The sequence below is a fragment of the Macaca nemestrina genome, chromosome 18 (assembly GCF_043159975.1).
Source record: "Macaca nemestrina isolate mMacNem1 chromosome 18, mMacNem.hap1, whole genome shotgun sequence".
Classification (NCBI taxonomy): Eukaryota; Metazoa; Chordata; class Mammalia; order Primates; family Cercopithecidae; genus Macaca; species Macaca nemestrina.
Genome location: NC_092142.1, coordinates 56,589,332 through 56,606,446, shown reverse-complemented (window position 1 = coordinate 56,606,446; position 17,115 = coordinate 56,589,332).

Genomic DNA, 17,115 nt, shown 5'->3' with positions numbered 1-17,115 from the left:
AATGAATTATGTTAGCGAGGTGGGTTTGCTGCCATGGCAAAGAGGCCCCTGGGCTCTGAGGGGGATGGAGGGGCTGCGTGAGACAACCATGGGGACTCCCCGTTTGTGGCCAGTGGAAAGTCAGCGCCAGTGGAAAACAGGGCTTTGGGAAGAAGGTCATTTCCTGCCAGGGATCTGTCTGCTTTCTCTCCCAAATAGGAAGTTGGTCCCAGAAAAGGCTGAAAGTGCTGCCCTTTGACCCTGAAGAGCTAGGAGGCAGGAGCCAGGCCCTCACTGACACTAGCTCTAAGAGCCACCTCCGGCTGGACCTGTTGGACCTGCCATTCCCAGACACAGAGCAGACCCCGTCTGGCGCGGCCAGGCTCCCCCAGACTCCCTGGCACCTCTTGTGAGATAGCACTGAGCCAGGGCCTCGTTACAGCCCCTATCTTCCAGGCAGACTGCTCCTAAGAATGTCAGCAAGGAGAGGGTCTGGCTTCCCACCTCCATGGTACATAGGAAAACAGGCCTCGGGAGGGGAGGGACTGTTGTAGATAGGGCTTGGAGATGGTCCCAGCCTGGAACGCGTGCTGCTTCTGCTCACAACCCTTCCGTGGCTCCCCACCTTACCTGCAGAGAAAGTCACCTAGTGGTCATGGCGGCCGCTGCCAACAGAAGCATTAGCTTTGCGACATGTGATACTTTAAAAAAATATTTAATGCATTGCTAACATTGGTAATGGAGGTTTTCCCACAAAGGCATGGGTTTCCCTCTCTTGAGAAGTTAGCATCTCTGACCAGTCTGGACTCACTCCCACATGGCTATAGTTGCTGGGCTGAGAGGAGGCTGCTCCCTGGGGTGGGACACAGGCACCCTAGGCACTGCAGTCCCCACCACTCCCTGCAGCCTTCCCCTGCACCGCCCTTACTCATTTAAATTACTGCCCCACTCCTGGAGACATTTGAAGATTTTTCCTCAGGCTTAGTCCAGTTTCTCTTTGAACAAGTAAGGAAACAGAGAAAGGGGAAGCACTGAGCCCGCCAGCATGAAGTGTAGTCAGGCCAAGGGCACATGTCACTCGCAGGCTCAGATCCCCCGCAGGTTCCTGGTCACTCCAGGGGTGACTGCTGAGAACAGCCAGAATGTGTTGAGCCCCCGTGCCACCCCCCGGTGCCTCACAGGCATCCTCTCACTGGTCGCTCCCAACAGCCACACGTGGTAGGTGTCACCATCATCATCCTATTTTATGCTAAGGATCCAGGGGCTCAGAGAGAGTGATTGTTCCAAGGCCACACAGCTGATTAGACATGAAACTGGGATCCCAGGCCAGAGCCCACACTCCTTTATTTTTATTATTATTATAATTTTTTTTTTTTTTTTTGATACAGCATTTCTCTGTGTCGCCCAGACTGGCGTGCAGTGGCACAATCTCGGCTCACTGCAGCCTCTGTCTCCCAGGTTCAGGAGATTCTCATGCCTCAGCCTTCCATGTAGCTGGGATTACAAGCATGTGCCACCATGCCCAGCTGTTTGTTGTTGTTTGTTTGTTTGTTTTTAGTAGAGATGGGGTTTCACCATGTTGGCCAGGCTGGTCTCAAACTCCTGACCTCAAGTGATCCACCTGCCTTGGCCTCTCAAAGTGCTGGGGTTATGGACATGAGCCACCACGCCTGGCCCACACTCCTGATCATGGGCTGCCACCCCATCCTCCAAGGCAAGGCCCCGTGTGGCCCCTGCCCTCTGCCACACCACCACACTCTACTCTACAGACACTGCAGCTCCAGCCATGCCAACCTCCTTACTGCCCCGAGTACTGCCCTGCACCCATCAAAGTCCCACCAGCCCTTCAGAGCTCGGTCTACTGGGTTCATTCTTAGCATGTTAGGGGAGCTGTTTATGTGTCTGCTGCTTCTGCCTCCCTGGCTGCTCCTGGAGGGCAGAGAATCGTCTAGCAACCAGCACAGTGCCTTGGACCTAGTGGGCATTTCTTTAAGTGTTAGAGGGGAGGCAGGAGGGAAAGCATGATGGATGCATGGAAGGATGGATGGAGGAAGGACAGATGGGTGGGATGGTAGAAGCTGAAACCAGAACCCCACCCCACCCCCGGCTCCACTGCAATAACCGCCAGGCCAGTCCTAGGAGGGTCTTTCTGCTGCCCAGCTAAGTCTTCCTCCTGGAGTGGGGGGCGTGGAAGTCCCCCAAGCCCAGGTACCAAAAACCACAGCAACCCAGGGGCAGCAGTGCCAGGGCCTCTCCTCATAGGCCTGGAGTGCCCAGACGGGCTGGAAAACTAGCTGAGCCAGACACTACCCCGCCACCCGGTCCCTCCTCTCCTGTAGTGGGAGGGCTGGGGGCCCTGAGCCTGTCCTTCCTCTCCAGCCAAGGCCATTTTATCCAGCCTGACTCTACCAGGCAGCGCCTAGGGATTTCTGCCTAGAAATCCATGCCCAGCAGTGAGCCCTCTGCACTCCAGCCCTCCAGACAAACCTGGCTTCTGGCCCCAGCCTCTCTCTGATCGGCTTTGGTTTCCCTATCTGTCAAATGGGGGCAGGAACAAATGGGCTGTCCAAATCCACCTTCACTGACATGACTGTGCCGTTCTATTCCTTCTCTGACTCTCCCTGCTGCCCTGTATTTCCTCCCAAGCACCCACTGCTTTGTCTTCCTGGGGCCCTCCAGCCACTCCAGGCAGCCCTTCTGGGCCAGTGGAGGGGGGCTGGAGGCAGTGGCAGCATCCAGAAGCCAGCTGCAGCTCTCAGCCGGCCGCCTCCCACCTCCCTCGCCACCACTGGCTCCCCTGCCTACTTTACTAATTGCAGGGTTGCAAGATGCCATCTGCCTCCCAGGCCCCAGGCAGGCGCCTCCCAATGGGGCAGGGCCCCCCTGGAAAGCCTCCCAGTCTTCCTCAAGCCCCACAGACCCAGCTGCACTGGGGGTGGTCTCCAGAGTGCTCAGACTCCTTCCCAATCCCAGGGAGGGGGCCTGAAAAGGTGGAAGCGTGAAGCCTTCCTCCGAGGCTTTCCCATTTCCCAGGCTTCCCCTACGTCAGAGAGGAGCAGCCTGGCCTTCCCCTCCCCTGCTGAAGGCCTAGCAGGGCTGGCCACATCCTGGCCCCTGGGGTGCCCCAGGCTCTCGCCCTTGAGCACATTCTCCAAGTGGGCTCAGCTCCCTGTTGCTCTCGGAAAAAGTCCAGATGGGCCTCTTGCTACAGCCTCTCCTCCTCCCCAACTGCCTTCCCCAGCAATGCCACTGCACCTGCCTTGTGACCTGAGCACCAATGACCTGGTCTGACTGCATGCCAGAGAACACAGGGATTCAGGACCATGCTTCGTCAGCCCACCCCGAGCTCCGAGCTCAGAGGGCAGGAATCCTGCCTGCAGGAGTCTGAGTGTGTCCCCAGGAAAGGAAGGAGAGCGTCATTCGGGGCTCATGCTCCTTCTCTATGTTGCTGTTTAATTTTTACCTTCACAACCCCCTGGGAGGTGAAAAATGGCAAATGAGAAAACTGAGGCCCAGGGAGGGAAGGACCCAGCCAGGAAGTGGCAGGATCAGGATTTGAATGAACCAAGGTAGCTCCAAAGGCTGGGCATTTTCAGCTACAGCGCCGAGCCAGTGATGACCTGACAGCTGTCACCAAGCCCTCTCCCCTCAGATCATTCTGCAAAGCCCTTTCTCACCCAGAGCCTCACCTGATCCCCTAACTTGGATGGGTTGCAGCTGGGAATCTCATTACCTAGGTGAGTAAACTGAGGTCCCGAGAGCGAAGTGGCTTGTCCCAGGGTACCCAGCCTCTGTGTCCTGAGAATCCCCAGATCCTCTTAATTAGGCGGTAATCCATCGCTCCTTTATCCCCCACCCATTCTTTTTTTTTTTTCCATAGTTAAGGAAATATTGACCCCTTCATTATCATAAATTCAGAGAGATGTGGATTTGCCACCACTCCTAACCATGCAAGCCGCACAACCTCTTAGAGTCTCAGTTTCCACCTCTGTAACACGGGATGTGTTGTGGGGCTTAGAAAGGACCTTTGTCAAGCCCCTCACACAGGGTCCAGCACCAGCAGTATTGTGTGTCCACCTTTGTCCCAGGGCACCTGTCAGGTCTGTGTGGGAGACCAGTTGTTCAGGCAAAAAAAGCACACTCGTGTACACTGGGGCAGGATCCTTATCCAGGATCTGTCTCTGCCTGCACGGCCTGCCCCACCCAGCCACACGTGGCTCCCGCTGCCCTCAGTCCCCTCTCAGAAACCTCCACCCGATCACCCGCCCAGATATCTTTTTTTTTTTTTTTTTTTTTTTTTTTTTTTTTTTTTTTGAGACAGTGTCTTGCTCTGTCATCCAGGCTGGAGTGCAATGGCGCGATCTCAGCTCGCTGCAACCTCCGCCTCCCAGATTCAAGCAATTCTTCTGCCTCAGCCTCCCAGGTAGCTGGGACTACAGACGTGCACTACCAAGCCCGGCTAATTTTTGTATTTTTTAGTAGAGACGGGGTTTCACCATGTTGACCAGGCTGGTCTTGAACTCCTGACCTCATGATCCACCCGCTTCAGCCTCCCAAAGTGCTAGCATTACAGGTGTGAGCCACCGCTACTGGCCCACTCAGGTATCTTAATGCCGAGCTATCTCAATTCCAGGATAGGATGGGATTGGGAAATGGCAATGCTTGGAGAGCAGTGACACCTTTGTCTGTCCCTGGACCACCACCCTGTCCCCACCACCCCCGCCCTGATGGCTGATAAACTGGACTCAGGTGTATAAAAAAATCCTGTAGGAATCAGTCTGGTAGAAATCCTTTATCAGATGAAGCTTATCTAGTCCCCCAATCCCTGAAGGGTAAACTGAGGAAGCTGCTAAACTAAGAGGGGTAGGGGCAGAGAGAAAAAAGAGGTACCAGGCTAAACAGGCTGACTTTGTTATTTCTTTTGATGCTCCTGACAGCCCAGTGAGGTGATCACAATTATCCCCTATAAGGGGATAATAATTATCTTACAGGTGAGAAAACTGAGGTTGAGATCTTCAGCAGCTTCCCGGGGTCTCAGAGCAACTAAGAGGCAGGGCTAGAACTAGGGCTGGTAACCCCACTGCATCTGCTGCCCGTGGAACACCCTAAATATAACACACACCTCTTCCCGGGCCTCCTGGGGCCCTGAGGTCTGGATGGTGTCTCTTTTCACAGCTTCATTTCCCCACAGCGCCCCCTCCCTGACTATATTCCAGTCCACTGGCCTCCTTTCCACTCCTCAACACCCCAATCCCACTCCAGCCTCAGGGCCTCCAGCCATGCTGTTCCTTCTGCCTAGAACCACCTTTCCCTCCTTCACATCCTTCCAGTCTCATTTGAAAGGTCACTTCCAGGCCAGGTGCAGTGGCTCACACCTGTAATCCCAGCACTTTGGGAGGCCGAGGTGGGTGGATCACTTCAGGTCAGGAGTTCAAGACCAGCCTAGCCAACATGGCAAAACCCCATCTCTACTAAAAATACAAAAATTAGCCGGGCATGGTGGTGCATGCCTGTAAACCCAGCTACTCAGGAGGCTGAGGCAGGAGAATCACTTGATCTGGGAGGTGAAGGTTGCAGTGAGCGGAGATCACGCCACTGCATTCCAGCCTGGGTGTAGAGTGAGACCCCGTCTCAAAAACAAAAAAAAAGTTAAAGGTAATTTCCCAAGGGCAAGGAAGTGGTAAGGGCTTCCCTGACTCCTCTAGCTAAAAGGATACACCCTCTCCTGTGCCCCTATTAACCTGCATTTCAGTCCCTTGACATTGATTTTTCCAGATGGCTTCACTTTCCTCATTGCCAATGTTTTCACTTGACTGGTGCAGCCCTCCCGTGCCCTTGCCAGCCAGCAAGTTCCTCCTTTTTGCTCACCTTGGTGCCCCCACCACCTATGCCAGCCACATAGCGGGAGCTCACTGAGCATTGGATGGATGGATGGATGGATGACCTCCCAGGCTCCCTCTCAGGCCCCTGCTCTGGGCACTCGAAGGCAGCAAGAGCAGGAGGGAGAAACCAAGTCAGGCAAATGCACTGTGCAAAGTTTTTTGAGAGGAAACTCAAAGATGCAGTGCTATTAAAAATTGATATTTCAATGAGATAATCCCTCTCCTAGGCTTTTAATTGATTGTCTAAAAAGCCTTCCTCTGTTGTTGTGCTTCTTTATTTGCAGGGACCATTAATTTTTTTATGGACGATCAAACCCGGATAGGGTGGAGGGGCTACCGCACGACTGATTCAAAAACAGTAACAGAGGCGCCAGGGAGGAACATCTGGGGCCTTGACTGTGGGTCCTGGCAGGGGGTGGCTGACTCCCTTGAGGAAGGAGGGGAAGCCCCTGTGCATCCAGGACACACACACACACATCTCTGTCCTCAGTCCCAAGTCCCAAAGGACAGGCTTCGTAAAGGGAGGAGAAGGTGGAGGCTCAACAAAGGACTGGGGCAACAGGCCCCCCAACATCAAGGCAAAGCCCCATTCTGGGAGGTGGGACTCCTGGGTTTCTCCCTTGCCACTGGTGGCCAGTTCCCCATCCGCTCCAGGCATTGGTCCCTTGCAGGACAGGGCTGGAGGTGGACAAGGAAGAACAGAGAAGGGGGCTCAGGATTTCTAGACCCTGCCACTTCTCCCCTCTGGGCCTCTTTCCTCCTGTATTCAGTGGGGGTAACAGTGGCTCCAGTCTCAAGGGATGGCTCTTCAGGCCAAGCACAGCACCTGACTCCCGTAAGAGTGCAGGAAGAGCTTATGTTGCTCTCGCTGTTATTAATCTCAGCTTCCTTCTCCTGCTCTGCAGGCTGCCCTCAAATTCTTGCCACGCCACTCCCTCCCGCATGCTGGGCTTGCACAGTTTTGTGGCTGCAGAGGTGTTATGCGAACACCTGTCTCCAGGTCACTGGCCCCATCTGCTTCTACCGCATCTATCCACTCCATCAGCCTGACAGGCAGCCTGAAGGAGGCCCCAGAGGGTCTCCGTCTACCTGGCAGTGAGCCAGGGCTGGGCTGGGCTGCTCCCCGAGCTGGCGTCCCACGCTTACCTCCTCTCTGTTGCTCCACGCCTGCAAGACCTCTTTTCCAGGAGGAAGAGACTTGCCAAGAAGGCCAACTTCATGGTTGTGCGGGCAACCTGTGCTGTTACTCAGCGCCCTACAGGGCCCAGGGCTTGGTTTAATACTCTATTGTCACCCCTCGGCAATGTATTAATCATTTGTTGGTGGGGCACATATTCTTTTTGTGCTGGGCCCCGAAAATGATGCGGCCAGTCTTGCTGCCAAGGGACAGTGCTGCTTCAGGAAATGGCCACAGGGTGCATCCCCAGGGCAATGCCCATACCTTTAGGCCATGGACTGTCCCTGCAAAGGGTTGACCTAATCCCCACACCTTCCCTCCTCACCTTGCCTGGGTCCTCCCAGCTGCTCACTGCAGAGGCCCTTCAGGGGATGTGCAAGTTTGTGGGAAATGATTTCTCCAAGCATTGCTAAGTCTCAGACCCCAGGGAGGGGACTTAAGGGTATGGCAAGGGGTGTCCCCAAACACATATGTTCACCAAGCCTCATCTGTGGACTGAGGAAATAATGTTTCACCCAAACAGGTATGACTCTTGTCAAGTGAAGTTCGGAGTCCACATAGCAGAGGAGGAATGAAGTAAATCATCTGGGGAATTCCTAATAGCCTTTGGTCAACATATTGGTTTCCCGAGGGGTTTTTTTTTCCCAGGTACTGAATATTAAAGGTAAGACAGCTTTGACCTTATGGGCATCAGAAAGGTTTCCTCCATTGATGCCCACCCTCAGATGGGAACAGGGCAGGCTGGCAAAATGCAGCAGAAACAGTTCACTTTGAGAAATCTCTCCTAAGGAAATCTGTAAGCACACATCATCTATAAGTGCAGGTGCAAATATTTAGCCACACGAGTGCTCATTGTGGCACTGTTTACAAAAGCAAAAATAGAGACAGCTAAATGGCCGTGGTCAGGGGCTGGCTAAATAAATGACAGTGCGTTTCTCTAGGGGCATGTCAGACTGTTGGTAAAATTCACCTTGTCCTGTGAAAGAAGAGGGAGTGAGTGAAAAATCAGTTTTGGAAAAAAGCGTCCAACATGGGCTTGGTTTTCTGTCTATATCTGTGGAGGCATTGAGACGATAATGTTCGTCCCAGGGTCATTGTTTATCTTCCTTCTTATCCTTGAGTGTCCTGGCTTCCAGTAGCCAATCACCAAGGAGTCAGGGACACTTGTCATTCTAAAGATCTCTCAGACCTGTTCAGAGCCACCAACCCTCTCACTACTCACCACCTCTCTCCTTCGAGACTTGCTCTTGTTTCCTGTCTTGCTCCCCCACTTCCACTTGGCCCCTCCATATATTCTCTAAGGACAGCCAGAGGGATTCTTTCTCAAAGTATAAATTGGGGCCTGGCGCGGTGGCTCATGCCTGCAATCCCAGCACTTTGGGAGGCTGAGTCGGGTGGATCACTTGAGGCCAGGAGCTCAAGACCAGCCTGGCCAACATGGTGAAACCCCATCTCTACTAAAAAAAATACAAAAATTAGCCAGGCATGGTGGCGTGTGCCTATAATCCCAGCTACTCAGGAGGCTAAGGCAGAATTGCTTGAACCTGGGAGGCAGAGGTTTCAGTGACCCAAGGTCGTGCCACGGCACTCCACCTTGGGCAACAGAGTGATACTCTATTGAAAAAAAAAAAAAAAAAAAAAGTCAATTGGATCTTATCTCCTGCTTCGTGTAAAACCCTTGACTGGCTCCCTGTTACTCTTAAGATAGAGATGGAATTCTGGGACTGGCCTTCAAGACCCTACATCCAGCCTCTCCAAGCACTGTGCTTCCCCTCTTCACTGCACTCAGCCACCCTAGCCTCCTCCCATGCCCTTCTGCAGGCCAGGATCTCTTCTGCCAAGGGGCCTTTACACGTGCAGTTCCCTCTACCCAGAACATTCTCTCTCCCTTCTTCACCAGGTTACCTAATCCTTTCGCTTTCACCTTAAGGGCTACTTCCTTAGGAAGCCTTCCCAGACAAATCAGGTCTCCCTGTATCTCCGTCTTTGGTTTTTTGTTTTTAAAGATTGGGTCTCCCTCTGTTGCCCAGGATGGAGTGCAGTAGCATGATCTTGACTCACTGCAGCCTTGACTTCCTGGGCTCAAGTGATTTTCCTGCTTCAGCCTACCGAGTAGCTGGGGCTACAGGCACATGCCACCAAGCCGGGTTAGTTTTTTATATTTCCTTGTACAGACAGGGTCTCACTATGTTGCCCAGGCTGGTCTCAAACTCATGGCCTCAAGTGATCTTCCCACCTTGGCCTCCCAAAGTGTTGGCATGAGCCACTATGCCTGGCCCCCATATCTCTTCTAGCCCCCTGTAGCCGCTTCCACTCCTTCTGCCCTTCTCACAGTTGCACTTGCCGGTGACTTGCACTAGACCATGAACTCTGCAAGGCCATGGGCTCTTCCCGTGGAACACTGTGTCCCCAGTGCCCAGCGCCTGGCACAGAGTAGGTGCTCAGATGTTTGCTGAGTGAATCAATGAATCAGGGAGGGAGAGGAGGCTGGCCCAAGCACTTGGCCTCCCTTCACTGCTGCCTGTCCAGGGAGCAGCTTGTCAGACCTGCTATTAGCGTCTCACACGTGTGCTCAGGAAGGCAGTCCAGGGAGAACTCTGTGTGGGGAGGTGGGGCAGGAATGTTGTCCCGGGCCTCCTTCCTGTGGGCTGCTCTCTGAGCCCATCAGAAATCACCCCTCACCCGGCCTCCCCAGGAGGAAGCTAAAGGAGCTAGGGGGCCCCCGTCTCCTTCCTCTCCACGCCCCTCCTGGTCAGTTCACTTTGATGTGAAGGTTCTTGGGGAGGCTGGTTTGTGTCACTGTCGAGTTGGGGAGGGAGACAGGAAGAGGCCTCATCTCTTTTTTTTTTTTTTTTTTTTTTTGAGATAAGGTCTCGCTCTGTCACCCAGGCTGAAGTACAGTGACACAGTCATGGCTCACTGCAGCCTCGACCTCCTGGGCTCAAGTGATCCTCCCACCACAGCCTCCTGAGTAGCTGGTACCACAGGCATGCACCACTGCGCCTGGCTAATTTTTATTATTATTACTTTTTGTAGAGACAGGGTTTCGCTTTGGTGTCCAGGTTGGTCTTGAACTCTTGGGCTCAAGCAATCCTCCCACCTCAGTCTCCCAAAGTGCTGAGATTACACTGCACTGGGCCAAGGCCTAATCTTAACTGGCCAACGGGGCCAGCTCTCAGTGCTCCTGTGTAGCTCTCGAAGACACCAGCCTCTCACCAATGTCATTTGAAAAGAATTCATGGCCAGGCGTGGTGGCTCACACCCGCAATCTCAACACTTTGGGGGGCCAACACGGGCGGATCACATGAGGTCAGAAGTTTGAGACCAGCTTGCCCAACATAGTGAAACCCCATCTCTACTAAAAATACAAAAACTAGTCAGGCATAGTGGTGGGCGCCTGTAGTCCCAGATACTCTGGAGGCTGAGGCGGGAGAATCATTTGAACCCAAGAGGCAGAGATTACAGTGAGCTGAGATCGTGCCACTGCACTCCAGCCTGGGCAACAGGGTGAGACTCCGTCTTGAAAAAAAAAAAAAAGAAGAATTCACCTGTCTGATGGCTGTGGTGACATTGCCCAGGATTCAGGGGACTCCAGGTGTCATCCTCTTCCCTGGGCCTGGCACCTGGCTCTGTGGAGCTTACCCTTTTCCCCAAGAGTAGACCTGAGGGGTGTGGGGGAAGCAAGGACCTTGCTAGAGGCCCCATAGAAGGCTGACATGAACAGGAACCCCCATCCTTCTAGGTTATGCCAAGGCCCCAAGCAACAGAGTCTCCAGGGTCACCTGTTCAAGTCCTGGCATGACTGCATCATCTTGGACAGATTCTTCTACTTCCTGGGCCTCAGTTTCTCTACCTGTGAAATGGGAATTGCTGCCGTGAGGTTCAATAGGCTAGTAAGGTGTCTCCCCAGGTGTGGAGCACACCATGGTGATAGACACAGTGATGTGAGCCACACTCTACAAAATGGCCTTAATCAACACTGGGCTGAACTATGAGAAAGCAATTCTCTATTCGTTTTTCTTTTCCTTCTCTGACTGTTGTCAAGGGGAAAGCCTCAGACAGGTGGTAGCATGGGTTTGGCCTCTCTCCGACATGTGCTGAGCTCCTTTTAACAAAAGCCTCAGAGCTTTCCAGGCAGGCATTGTTTGCCAGCCCCAGTCGAATGTGCTTGTCTTATTTTCAAGGTGTTTTATTTATACAGTTTGTTCTTGAGGCAAATAGAAAAATGTGAGGTGATTTAAGGCAAGGTCTTGAGCAAATAATAGTAGAGGAGATGCTTGAATCTGACAAAAATCACAGAGTAGCTAGAATGGCCAGGCTTGGGAAATGCTTTTATAGTGTGGGCAAAAATTGCCTGAAAACGTTCGTGTGCGGTATAAACACGGTTTGAGGTCGAGGACGTGGAAAAGTCATGTCACAAAAGGGCTTTGCCTTTCCTGGGTGAAAACTTCAGGCTTGTGGGGCTAAGGCCCAAAGAAGATGGTTAAAACAGTGGTTGGCTGGGCATAGTGGTTCACACCTGTAATCCCAGTACTTTGGGAGGTCAACGCTGGGGGACTGCTTGAGGCCAGCCTGGGCAACATAGAGCCCTGTTTCTACAAAAAATATGAAAATAGGCCTGGCGCGGTGGCTCAAGCCTGTAATCCCAGCACTTTGGGAGGCCGAACGGGTGGATCACGAGGTCAGGAGATCGAGACCATCCTGGCTAACACGGTGAAACCCCGTCTCCACTAAAAAATACAAAAAACTAGCTGGGCGAGGTGGCAGGCGCCTGTAGTCCCAGCTACTCCGGAGGCTGAGGCAGGAGAATGGCGTGAACGCGGGAGGCGGAGCTTGCAGTGAGCTGAGATCTGGCCACTGCACTCCAGCCTGGGCCACAAAGCGAGACTCCATCTCAAAAAAAAAAAAAAAATGAAAAGTAGCCAAGCAGGCATGGTGGTGGACATCTGTAGTCCCAGCTACTCAGAAGGCTGAGGCAGGAGGATCACATGAGCCCAGGAGTTCGAGGTTGCAGTGAGCCATGATTGCACCACTGTAGTTAAGCCTGGGCAACACAGTGAGACCCTATCTCTAAAAACAAAAGCATACAGAAATTAGCTGGTCATGGTGGTGCGTGCCTGTATTTCCAGCTACTCGGGAGGCTGAGGCAGGAGAATCGCTTGAACCCGGGAGGCAGAGGTTGCAGTGAGCCAAGATCGCACCACTGCACTCCAGCCTGGCGACAGAGCGAGATTCCATCTCAAAACAAAACAAAACAAAAACAAACAAAAAACAAAAGCAAAAACGCAAACTCTCAATACTTGCGACAAGCCTCCCTCCATTCCATGAACCAGGTGGATGTTTCCACAGGTCTTATTTCACTAAACTTTTAATGTTCTCATTTCCAGAGGAGGAAAATGAAGTTCTCAATGGTGAAAGGACCCAAGATGGAGCTGGGATTGGCCCCAGATCCTTCCCTGCCTCCATTCTCAGTGTAGATTTTCAAGTGCCAGGGACACCGCCTCCTTCACACCCTCTCCCAGTGGATGCCTGGGTTAGGACCTGAGGTGTGGGCTGCCATCTGCGCTCAGGAGGTAATCGGAGGCCAGTATGTAACCCCTCACGGAACACCATCCCCACACCACCCCCAAAACAGCCCATGGTGGGTGGGTAGAGGAGGTACAATCACATTCTCACATGCTGGAGCCTGTTCCAACAGCTTTATATCTATTTCCTCATGATTCTAGAAGGAGAGACACTCTTATCATCACCCTCATCAACCCCACATTACAGACGGCAAAGTTGAGGCACAGAGAGGCGAGGTGAGTTGCCCAAGTGTGGAACCAGGGCTCGGACACCGTGGTTTGGCTCTAGAACCTGCATACTTTAGCACCACCCTTCTCTGCCTGGAATCTTCTCGTCCTTTACAGCACAGCCTTTTGGGCAGGCCATGTGAGGCTCACCCACCTCCATTTCCAGGAGGAAACAGAGGTGCAGAGATGAGTCTGCCTCATTCACTGTCCCTTACTCAATTGCCTCAGTTTCCCTAGGCATCACATTCTGACTGGAGGTCATGATTACCAGGGCCTTGGTGTTCCTTCCTGGCTGAGGAGTCGAGGGAAGCCCCAAGTCTGGGCGCCAGCCTGGGGCTGCCATCACAACCCCAGGCTTCACCAGATTCCGCCCATGAGAGCATCCAGCTTGGTCCTGCCATCTCTCCATCTCTTTCCTTTGTGGCTGCTCAAGCCCATTTCCTCCCAGACAAATTGGGGCAAAAGCCAGCACCCAGAGCCACCAAAAGCCCCAATAATGCTCAGGTGAGGAGTAAAGCCAGTCTTCCCATCTGGAAAGAGTGTTGGCCGAGGAATGAAAATGTAAGACGATAAAATCCATCCGCAGGGTGGGGCTGAGGGGCCCTGGTGGGGGCTGCTTGGGGCTGAATGGACTGTGAGCCTCCCACGACAGTGATGGTGGCCTTTTGGCTCTGCAGGCTCGGGCACAAAGGATCTAATAAAGCAAACACAGCTGGGACCAGCGTGCTGCCCCCAGCCCCTCCTGGCCTCAGGCCCAGCATTAATGCTGGACTAAAACAGGCTGAGGCCCCTGGCTGTGAGCTGGAGGGGTGTACCCAGTCACACCAGCCTCATTTAACCTCTCTTAGGCAGTGCTGGGGGATGGAGTGGAGACTGTCATCTATAAATTTCAGTGCAGCCCTGCGTCTCTCCCAGGATTTTATTTAATTAATTTATTTTTTGAGACAGGGTCTTGCTCTGTCACCCAGATGGAGTGCAGTGTCACTATCATAGCTCACTGCAGCCCCCAACTCCTGGGCTCGAGCCATCCTCCTGCCTCAGCCTCCTGAGTAGCTAGGACTATAGGCATGCACTACCACACCTGGCTAATATAAAAATTTTTTTTTTAGAGATGAGGATCTCGTTATGTTGCCCAGGCTGTTCTCAAACTCCTGGCCTCAAGTGATCCTCCACCCTCAGCCTCCCAAAGTACTGGGATTACAGGTATGAGCCACCACACCCAGCCCCACTCATGATTGGGGCCCTGAGGTTCCAGGAAGGAGAAGCACTTGCCAATGGCCTCACAACCAGAGGAACATCGGGCTGCAGCTGAGACACACCCTTCAGTCTCCACTCAATCAATTCTTGGTCATCCACAGTGCCCACAACCCCCGGCCCTGCCCACACCCAAGGGTGGCATGAACACCTACAGGGTGCAACTTCTAAGGTCAGATTTGGAAACTGGACCTTGGGAAGATTTTTCGTAGTAATAGATTGCAAATACTCGATTCAAGGTAACACATGAACGAAACAGTTTCAGATTTTGGTATGTGATGGATGTATATATTGTATATGCTGTATTGTGATACATATCACATGCGTTGTGTGTAGGCATATGTGTATGTGTCTCTGTGTGTGTGTGTGTGCACACGCATGTGTGTGTATGGAATCATACGGAATGTACTTGTCTGGCTTCCTTCACTCTTACTCAGTGTAATTATTTTGAGATTCATCTATGTTGTTGCAGTATTTCATTCCTCTTATTGTTGAGCCGTATTCCAATGTGTATATATATGTCTATTAAATTATTTTAACACGCAAGCTGGCCAGGCACAATGGCTCACATCTGTAAATCCAGCACCCTGGGAGGCTGAGGCAGGAGTGTGGTTTGAGCCCAGGGGTTCAAGACCAGCCTGGGCAACATAGTGAGACACTGTCTCTACAAAAATTTTTTTTTAATTAGCCAGGTGTGGTGGCACGTGCCAATAATCCTAGCTACTTGGGAGGCTGAGGCAGGAGGACTGCTTGAGCCCAGGAAGATGAGGCTACAGTGAACTATGATCACGCCACTGCATTCCAGCCTGGGTGACAGAATGAGATCCTATATCGAATAAATAAATAAATAAACAAACATGTAGGCTAATAGATAGTGATTGAAGGTAAATCAATGGATGCCTGGAGACTGACAGGGGCAGGGAAATGATGAAGAAGAAATGTAAGGAAGAAGAAAACTATAAAATGATAGATATACTCACTAACTTAATTGTGCTGTTAGTTTCCTGGGTGTATAACTATGTCAAAATTCATCAGACTGTACATTTTAAATACATGAAGTTTACTGTATGTTATATACTTCAACAAAACTATTTATACATATGCATACACACACACACACACACAAAACTATCACCATTGGATCTGTGACTTAATGGATATTATTGCTTATCTCCTAGTTCAAGGGCAGAGCTGAGCTGGTGCTTATTTATTTTTTTAAGTGAGTTGGTTCTTCTGCTTCTGGGAAGATGGAGTAGGCCTACTTTTTCCTATTCCTCCCAGTAAGTACAACTAAAAACCTTGGAAGTTATATCCAAAACAAACACAAGAAGACTCTGAAAGATGGAGAGAAGAAGGCGGACGGGCTAGGGAATGTGGGACTCAAGCAACAACACACTGGTGATTTTCCTGGGTTTTTCTTTTGCCTCATACATGGCACACTTGGAGCTGAAAAGGCCAGCAACCCAGAAATGTCAGCGGGCAGAGAGCAAGAAATACCACCAAATGAGAAAAGCCTGCTCTCTCCAGCCAAAGGACCAAGAAAGGGGCATCCTGGCTAGACATCAAATGTTTAGACAATAAGCACTCAGCTCCAGCCAAAAACCAAAACAAACAAACAAACAAAATTGGTCCCACCTCCACCCATAACAGCAAAGGCTTAGTGGACACTCTAGATTTCTTTTGAGACAGGGTCTCGCTCTGTCATTCACCCAGGCTGGAGTGCAATGGCATGATCTCAGCTCACTGTGGCCTCAACCTTCGTGGGCTCAGGTGATCCTCCCACCTCAGCCTCCCAAATAGCTGGGAATACAGGCTTACACCACCACACCTGGATTTTTTTTTTTTTTTTTTTTTTTTTGTAGAGATGGGTTTTGCCGTGTTGGCCAGGCTGGTCTCAAACTCCTAGGCTCAAGCAATCCACTCACCTCAGCCTCCTGGAGTCTTGGGATTACAGGCGTGAGCCACTGCGCCCAGTCCAGGACTCTAGATTTCTGCCCTCGTCAGTCTGTAACGAGGCACCTTAACTTTCCCACCAGCCAAAATCGAGACTCTCCTGCTGCCGTGTCAGTGTAGACCATATGGGAAGCCTGGACCTCCACGTGACCTGGTAGTAATGAGGTGTCCCTCTCCCTCCCTTCTGGGGTTGTGTCAGAGGTGAAAAGTCAGGTCTTTCACTACTGCCCAGTAGTAATGAAGCCACCTCCACAGTGCTTTCAGTGGAGAACATGAGGACGCTGGAACTTCCGTCCCTGCCCAATAGTAATGAGTGGGCAGCCTCCTGCAAGATATAAACAGAGACCAAGTGGAGAACCAGGACTTCTATCTCCACCTAACTGTAACTAGGTGGTGCTCCCCTTCCCCTGCTAGAGCAGTAATCAGAGAAAGCCAGCTAAAACAGGAGGCTTAAACAAACTCCAAAGTCTCATAACATAATATGAAAATATCCAGGTTTCCAAAAAGCACTCATCCCCAGAATCAGAAAAATCTCATACTGAATGAAAAATAAAAGGCAATCAATAGATTTGAACCCTGAGATGACAGAGATGTTAGAATTATCTGACAAAGATTTTAAAGTGGCCATTATAAAATGTTTCAAGGAGCAACTGCAAATATGCTTGAAACAAGTGAAAATAAAAAAACATAGTCTCAGCAAAGAAACAGAAGGTATAAAGAGATCCAGTGGGAATTTTCAAACAACACAATAACTGAAATAAAAACCTCAGTGGGTGGGCTGAATGACAGAATCAGGGGAACAGGAAAGAATCAGTGAACTGGAAGAGAGAGCAATAGAAATTGCCCAATTTGAACAACAGAGAGAAAATACACTGAAAAATACAGGACCTGTAGGACTATAACAAAAGATTTAATATTTGTGCCATCAGAGTCCCTGAAAGAGAGAAGAAGGAAGACAGGGCTTAAAAAAAAAAGCACTCAAGGAAATAATGGCTGAGGCCAGGCACAGTGGTTCATGCCTATAATCCCAGCACTTTGGGAGACCGAGGCGGGCAGATCACCTGAGGCCAGGATTCTA